This window comes from Microcaecilia unicolor, chromosome 10 (genome assembly GCF_901765095.1).
Source record: "Microcaecilia unicolor chromosome 10, aMicUni1.1, whole genome shotgun sequence".
In the NCBI taxonomy this organism is placed as follows: domain Eukaryota; kingdom Metazoa; phylum Chordata; class Amphibia; order Gymnophiona; family Siphonopidae; genus Microcaecilia; species Microcaecilia unicolor.
In genome coordinates, this window is record NC_044040.1 from 206,187,704 (window position 1) to 206,195,540 (window position 7,837).

The following is a 7,837-nucleotide window of genomic DNA, read 5'->3' on the forward strand; positions in this document are numbered from 1 at the left end:
TTTTGACTCGTAACCACTCGCCTCCACCTACCCTCCTCTCTTCCTTCCCGTTCACATTAATTGATTTGATTTGCTTACTTTATTTATTTTTTGTCAGATTGTAAGCTCTTTGAGCAGGGACTGTCTTTCTTCTATGTTTGTGCAGCGCTGCGTACGCCTTGTAGCGCTATAGAAATGCTAAATAGTAGTAGTAGTAAAACACCTCAGTTTGGGGATGAACCTATAAGCTCTTTGAGCAAGGACTGTCTTTTTTTTTCATGTATGGTGTACAGCGCTGTGTATGCCTTGTAGCGCTATAGAAGTGTTAAGTAATAGTAGTAGTATGACAGCTGCTTTGTAAGCAGCTTAGGGGGTCTTTTACTAAGGCACACTCACGTTTTTAGTGCGCGCTAAAAATATTGTATTCAGTTTTGGAGGCCGTGTCTTGCTAAAGATGTAAAAAGACTGGAAGCGGTGCAAAGAAAAGCTACAAAAATGGTATGGGATTTGCGTTGCAGACTGTACGAGGAAAGACTTGCTGACCTGAACATGTATACCTTGGAGGAAAAGAGAAACAGGGGTGACATGATACAGACGTTCAAATATTTGAAAGGTATTAATCCGCAAATGAACCTTTTTCGGAGAACTAGAGGACATGAATTGAAGTTGAAGGGGGTCAGACTCAGGACTAATGTCAGGAAGTATTTTTTCACAGCAAGGGTGGTGGATATGTGGAATGCCCTCCCGTGGGAGGTGGTGGAGATGAAAACGGTAATGGAATTCAAAGATACGTGGGATAAACACAAAGGAATCCTGTTTAGAAGGAATGGTTCTGCAGAATCTTAGCGGAGATTGGGTGGTGATGCCGGAAATTGGGGAAACAAAACGGGAGCTGGCCAGACTTCTACGTTCTAAGCCCTGATCGTGACTAAATAGGTAGGGATGGGCTGGAGTGTAAATGTTAAGGGGCTTTGACGTTAGCTTCAGAACTTAGTACAAGAAGAATGCTGGGCAGATTTCTACGGTCTGTGCCCAGAGAAAGGCAAGGACAAATCAAACTCGGGTATACATATAAAGTATCACATACCATGTAAATGAGTTTATCTTGTTGGGCAGACTAGATGGGACTATACAGGTCTTTGCCGTCATTTACTATGTTACTATGAGACGCCAATGCATTCCGATGGGTGTCTCAAACGTTTAGCTTGCGCTAAAAACGTGAGCACGCCTTAATAAAAGACCCCCTTAGCTTTGGTTCCCAAGCCTGGGTGATGCTGCTTGGGTTGGCTGTAGTCAGATGCCTCAGTCATCAAACAATTACATTGGCTTGATTGGCCGTGTATTTATGTTGATCCAACTCCATTCTTGGTCAAGAAATAAACATCCTAGGAATGCCCTGGAAGCTCAGTGTCAATTGCCATCTGCTGAGGCCTGGGTTTGATTCTCTTCTCAGGTCTTGCATTTTTCTGGTTCCTTTAAGGTTGTGGGGACACTACAGAGTAGTATGGGAGGGTGGTGGAGTTACAGTCCAATAGCTTGCTTGTCTTATCTCACTACATCTCAGCTTGATCTCTTTGTTCCTCTACCCCAGCACTGCTTGATTGTCCCTACAATTCGAGACATTGTTCACTCCAGAATTAGAAACTCTGTCTTCTCTGTTCAAGGCCCAGTACTCTGGAACCAGCTTCTGGAACACGTTAGATCACAGACTTCTTTGGAATGGTTTAAGATTGAATTCAAAACCTACTTCATTTTGGAGGCATTCCATTGTCCTTTGCCAACTCATACATAGGCCCTGGCACCACTTGGCTCTTAGATCCCTCTCCCAATGTGTTTCCCTACCCCTCTATTCTATTATGATTATTGTAGTTCTCCCCTTGTTCCCTTCTTTCTGTGTCGTCTTCTTTCTCTTTTTCTCATCTCTTCTTATATTAGTCTGTAATCTGCTTAGTTGGTTTTGCCGATAGGCAGGGAAACTTGCTATACTAGTAAAGAGATACTCCTACTATAATGAATTTTTAATTATATGTTTTAGATATGAGGTTATAAAGACTAGAGCTGCTCCGTGTCCTCCTCCAAAGCCTTCCCTTTGGGCCCTTATTGGCACTTCTTTCCCTTCAGCCTGCATGTATCCTTGACTAAAAGACTCTAAGTCAGTGATCTGGCACAAAATCTTCACCGACTATTCTGATAAAGATGCTAGTCTATTATACCTGCTGTGCACTAAGGGGCCCTTTTACTAAGACGCATAAGCGTCTACACGTGCCCAACGTGCGCCAAAATGGAGTTACCACACGGCTACTGCGTGGCTCTTGCGGTAATTACATTTTTGGCGCTTGGCCGAAAAATAATTTTTTTTTTTTTTTTTTGCAACGCATATCGAACGCACACCAAGTGGCATTTGGCGCGTGTAGGTCATTACTGCCCCGCGTGAGACTTTACCACTAGGTCAATGGCTGGCGGTATGGTCTCAGACCCAAAACGGACGTGTGGCAATTTTCATTTTGCCGCACGTCCATTTTCGGCAAAAATTTTAAAAAAGTCATTTTTTTACAGGTGTGCTGAAAAATTATTCTGCGCGCACCCAAAACATGCGTCTACATTACCGCAGGTCATTTTTCAGCACGTCTTTTTAAAAGGGCTCCCTAAGTGGAGGAGTGGCCTAGTGGTTAGGGTGGTGGACTTTGGTCCTGAGGAACTGAGTTCGATTCCCGGCACAGGCAGCTCCTTGTGACTCTGGGCAAGTCACTTAACCCTCCATTGCCTGCCGCATTGAGCCTGCCATGAGTGGGAAAGCGCAGGGTACAAATGTAACAAAAGTAAAATAGATACTATTGGAGATTCTACATGGAATGTTGCTACTATTGGAGATTCTACATGGAATGATGCTATTCCAGTAGCAACATTCCATGTAGAAAGCTGCGCAAGGCTTCTGTTTCTGTGAGTCTGACGTCCTGCACGTACGTGCAGGACGTCAGACTCACAGAAGCAGAAGCCTGCGCGGTCACATTGGTGATCTGCAAGGGCCGACTTCTAGTGGAATAGCAACATTCCATGTAGAATCTCAAATAGTAGCAACAGTGGAGGAGTGGCCTAGTGGTTAGGGTGGTGGACTTTGGTCTTGGGGAACTGAGGAACTGAGTTCGATTCCCGGCACAGGCAGCTCCTTGTGACTCTGGGCAAGTCACTTAACCCTCCATTGCCTGCCACATTGAGCCTGCCATGAGTGGGAAAGCGCGGGGTACAAATGTAACAAAAATAAATAAGAGAGCAAAGATTATATTAAGCCTTTAATGTTTACGTTAGTCTTCTGGTATTGCATTTGGTTGTTAACAACCTGTTTGACAGTATAGTTGTATAGAAGTTAGATTGCTCTTGTAGAAAGCAAGAGTCCTTTTAAGTTGCAATACTTTTTAAAAGCTCTGCCTCACTTATGAAGAGGCCTGGGTGGTCTGGAAAGGTCAAATAGTGCAGTATCTTTGAAAGGACCTACAGTAAAGACATCACAAGTTAAAGAGATTTCAGCTATTTCAACATTAAACATTGGCATGGGGGTGATTTCACTAAGCCTGGAGATTGTAATGTAACAATATGAATGCAGGAGCAGCATTTGAAGGTTACATATCCAATGGTTTCGTTTATAGTGTGAAAGAAACATGTTCTCATATCTAAATCCATTTCAGTTTCATTTCATTTTTGTTTTTATGCATGTCTTGAATCCTATTGTTCTACACGGCTGTATGGAAGTGAGTGAAAAGAGAAGGGCATGGGCTGGCCCCAGGATTTTCAGTGAAATAGTGGGTAGCACATGGACAAAAGCAAGATTGTCTAGTCTTAACTCTTTCTCGAACATTGGAGTAAATCTGTTTGTGGAGGGGTCTTGGGAACCAAATAACAGTGTATCTAGGTGGGTGAATGATCCTTTGGAGGAGAGGCTGATAACAGTATAGAGTTCTGCTTTCTGGGCACACCAGATATCTTTTTAGGCTTTTCTAAATACAGAGTGGAGTGCTTTCAAAGTTGTACAAATATCCCCTTTTACAACCATTATAAATGTTTGGGAAAACCAATGTACAGCTGCACCCAAGGCTGGCATTAGTAGGTGGCAAGCATGCCTCAGGGGGTCTCATGTCTGCCTCAAACTGAAGGGGACATAGCTTGTGGCAGGGGCGTAGCCAGACACCCAATTTTGGGTGGGCCTGGGCCCAAGATGGGTGGGCAGAAGAACCCCGCCTCATCCCACAGATGATGTGGTCTCTCCTTCTCTCACCTGCATGCCATATGGTCTCTCAAATATCCTCCCTCTCCCGCATACCTTTTAAATAGCAGATTTTCATCGGCAGCAACTAATACACACTGCTGATGTTGGCTCCATACCCTTCCCTCTGATGCAACTTCCTGTTTCAGCCTAGGCAAGAAGAATACATCAGAGCGAAGGCTATGGGGCCGTTGCCAGCAGTATGCATCAGTCACTGCTCACTGCAGGCAACGATCTGCTATTTACAAGGTATGCAGGAGGGACAGTTGTTGGGAGTTTTCGGCTGGTGGGGCTTGGGGATCCCTGCCAGCCACATTATAGCTATGCTGGTACTGGGTGGGCCCGGGCCCACCCTTGGCTACGCCACTGGCTTGTAGGCCAGCTTTGGAGCCCCTTGCACAATTTCTGCACTGGGGCCCATCATATATAACACTGGCCTTAGCTGCAGCCAGACCTCCAAGACTGAACCCTAAGTGAATACTTGTAGCTATGGGAGAGAGAAGCAACTTTCCTAAGGTAAAAAATAAATGGCAGAAGCTCTTACATTTACTAACTTTCTTTATAACATCTTTATCTTTAAGTAAATGCTCTGCCACACCCTTGGAATAGTTGGAATCCAGCTGGCTGATTGGCTCAGAAGATTCCCCAATTAAGTCTTCCATTCAGGTCTTCTACTCACCAGGTCAGTTGGGGCTGGAGATGTTACATTGGCAATGTTCACAGACCCCAGGGCAGGGGATGCAGATGCTTATCACTCAAGGGTGACTCTAATAGCTACATTTCCGAAAACTTTAATAAAATACTCAGGAAATGTTCACATCCAAACCTGGATGTGTCTGTTCCTACCTAGACCACCTATGCAAAATCAGGCGTTTGGTTACCCATTTTGGGTATAGAAACATGACGGGCAGATAAGAGCCAAATGGCCAATCCAGTCTCCCCATCCACAGCAAATCACTTATCTCCTCCTTTTCCTAAGATGCTTCCTTATCTTGTCCGCTGTCTCCAAAACCCACTACTCTCAACTATACAGTACTACAGTAGCCCTTATGGGTGAAGGGAGCACCAATATATGGGTACAGTGGGTTTCTGGTGAGTTTTGGAGGGCTCACAATTTTCAACACAAGTGTAACAGGTAGGGGGAGGTATGGGCCTGGGTCCACCTGTCTACGGTGCACTGCACCCACAACTCCAGGGATCTGCATGCTACTTTATAACCTCTGTCAAAGAGGCTATGCCTGTCCCATGCTTTCTTAAATTCAGACACAGTCCTTTTGTAGCCGCCTTCAGGTCCGACTCCTGTTTATATCTTTTCGTAGGTGCAATCTCCAGAATTGCACACAGTATTCTAAATGGGGACTCACCAGAGACTTATATAAGGACACTATCACGTCTTTTTTTTTTTCCCCTGCTCTGCTGATCATTCCTCTCCCTATGCACCCAAGCATCCTTCTGGCTTTGACCATCACCTTTTCTACCTCTATGATGGAGGAATACTTAATCCAGTTACCCCCATAGACATAGGCGCCCCGTATAAGAGGCTTGGGGAGGCTAAGCCTCCCCAACCCAATCGTCGACTTCCGCTTGTGGTGCAGCCCACCCTCCCGCCCCGCGCATTCTCATCTTTTATTTCCGTGGCAGCGACGTCAATGAAGAAAAAGACTACAGGCTCGCCGCCAGCTTCTCCCTTCTCTCTGCACACAGTGTCCCGCTCTCGCGGAAACAGGAAATGCATCACCGCAGAAGGCGGGACACTGTGTGCAGAGAGAAGGGAGAAGCTGGCGGCGAGCCTGTAGTCTTTTTCTTCATTGACGTCGCTGCCACGGAGCGTATGGAGGTAAGCTCCGCCCCCTTTAGCCTCCCCAAACAGTTGGGCTACCGACCGTCTATGCCCATAGATGATTACTGCCTTATCGGCTTGTAGTGTTATTTTCTGGACCAGGAATCTTCCTGATTTAGAGCTCCTTTTACGAAGCTGCGATAAGCACTAGCATGTGCTAGTTCAAGCTTCTCTTACTCACCTACAAATGCACTCGATCTGCGGCCCCTCCGTACCTCTCTACCCTCATCTCCCCTTACGTCCCTACCCGTAACCTCCGCTCTCAAGGCAAATCCCTCCTTTCAGTACCCTTCTCCACCACCTCCAACTCCAGGCTCCGTCCCTTCTGTCTCGCCTCACCCCATGCCTGGAACAAACTCCCTGAGCCCATACGCCGTGCCCCCTCCCTACCCATCTTCAAATCAATGCTCAAAGCCCACCTCTTCAATGTCGCCTTCGGCACCTAATCACTACACCTCCTCTCAGAAAACTTATCTACCCCAACTTGACATTTCGTCCTTTAGATTGTAAGCTCTTCCGAGCAGGGACCGTCCTTATTGTTAATTTGTACAGCGCTGCGTAACCCTAGTAGCGCTCTAGAAATGTTAAGTAGTAGTAGTAGTGCATAACACAGCTTAAAAAGACTTACTGTGGGATGCACTGAGGCATCCTGCAGTGAAAGCCCAATGTGTGCATTCAGACCGTGCGCTAAAAAATGTTTCTTAATTTTTCTCTGAGTGGGGCATGACAGTGCGCATCAGTTAATGCTGCCATATTACCACGTGCTGATTAACATACGAGTCCTTACCACCTATAGAATAGGTGGTATTAAGGGCTAATTTTTAGTAATGGCCATCTGCCAACGTCAACAATTGGTACATGGGCCATTAATTTGGAAAATGAAAAATCAACCACTCGCTGAAGGAAACACTAAGGCCATTTTCTACCGCAGCCTTGTAAAGGACCGCATGGAGGGGCATAATCGAACGAAAACGTCTATCTCCATGGGCGTTTATCTCCGAGAACGGGTCCGTGAAGGGGCGGACCGAACCGTATTTTCGAAAAAAAATAGACGTCCATGTTTTATTCGACAATTTGTGAGCTGGGCGTTTTTGTTTTTCAGCGATAATGGAAAATGAAAGCGCCCAGCTCAAAAACGAATAAATCCAAGGCATTTGTTCGTGGGAGGGGCCAGGATTCGTAGTGCACTGGTCCCCCTCACATGCCAGGACACCAAACGGGCACCCTAGGGGGCACTTTTACAAAAACAAAAAAAAAGGTAAAAGAGCTCCCAGGTGCATAGCACCCTTCTCTTGTGTGTTGAGACCCCCAAATCCCCCTCAAAACCCACTGCCCACAAGTCTACACCATTACTATAGCCCTAAGGGGTGAAGGGGGGCACCTACATGTGGGTACAGTGGGTTTTTTTTTTTTGGGGGGGGGTGTTGGACGACTAAGCATTAAGCAGCACAATTGTAACAGGTGGTGGGGGGGGATGGGCCTGGGTCCACCTGCCTGAAGTCCACTGCACCCCCTAACAACTGCTCCAGGGACTGCTGCCAGGGAGGTGGGTATGACATTTGAGGGTGAAAATAAAAAGTTGTGAAACATCATTTTTTGTGGTGGGAGGGGGTTAGTGACCACTGGGGGAGTCAGGGGAGGTCATCCCCGATTCCCTCTGGTGGTAATCTGGTCATTTAGGGCACTTTTTGGGGCCTTATTCGTGAAAAAACAGGGTCCAGGAAAAGTGCCCTAAATTCTAGCTACAAACGCATACTTTT

At 46.1% G+C, this 7,837-nt stretch overlaps 2 protein-coding genes across 8 annotated transcripts in view; one reads left to right on the plus strand and one right to left on the minus strand.

Moving 5' to 3' along the window:
• MCF2L2 (MCF.2 cell line derived transforming sequence-like 2) overlaps positions 1 to 7,837 on the minus strand; it is a 410,388-nt gene that overhangs the window by 154,159 nt on the left and 248,392 nt on the right. The window lies entirely within an intron of this gene.
• B3GNT5 (UDP-GlcNAc:betaGal beta-1,3-N-acetylglucosaminyltransferase 5) overlaps positions 1 to 7,837 on the plus strand; it is a 103,468-nt gene that overhangs the window by 82,083 nt on the left and 13,548 nt on the right. The window contains exon 1 of one of the 7 annotated variants that reach the window (XM_030216243.1): positions 4,850 to 4,919. The exons of the other annotated variants lie outside the window; for them this stretch is intronic. The gene's annotated coding sequence lies outside the window, so the exon portion shown is untranslated. Of the gene's footprint in view, positions 1 to 4,849; positions 4,920 to 7,837 lie in introns of those variants that run through there. 7 annotated transcript variants of the gene reach the window in all.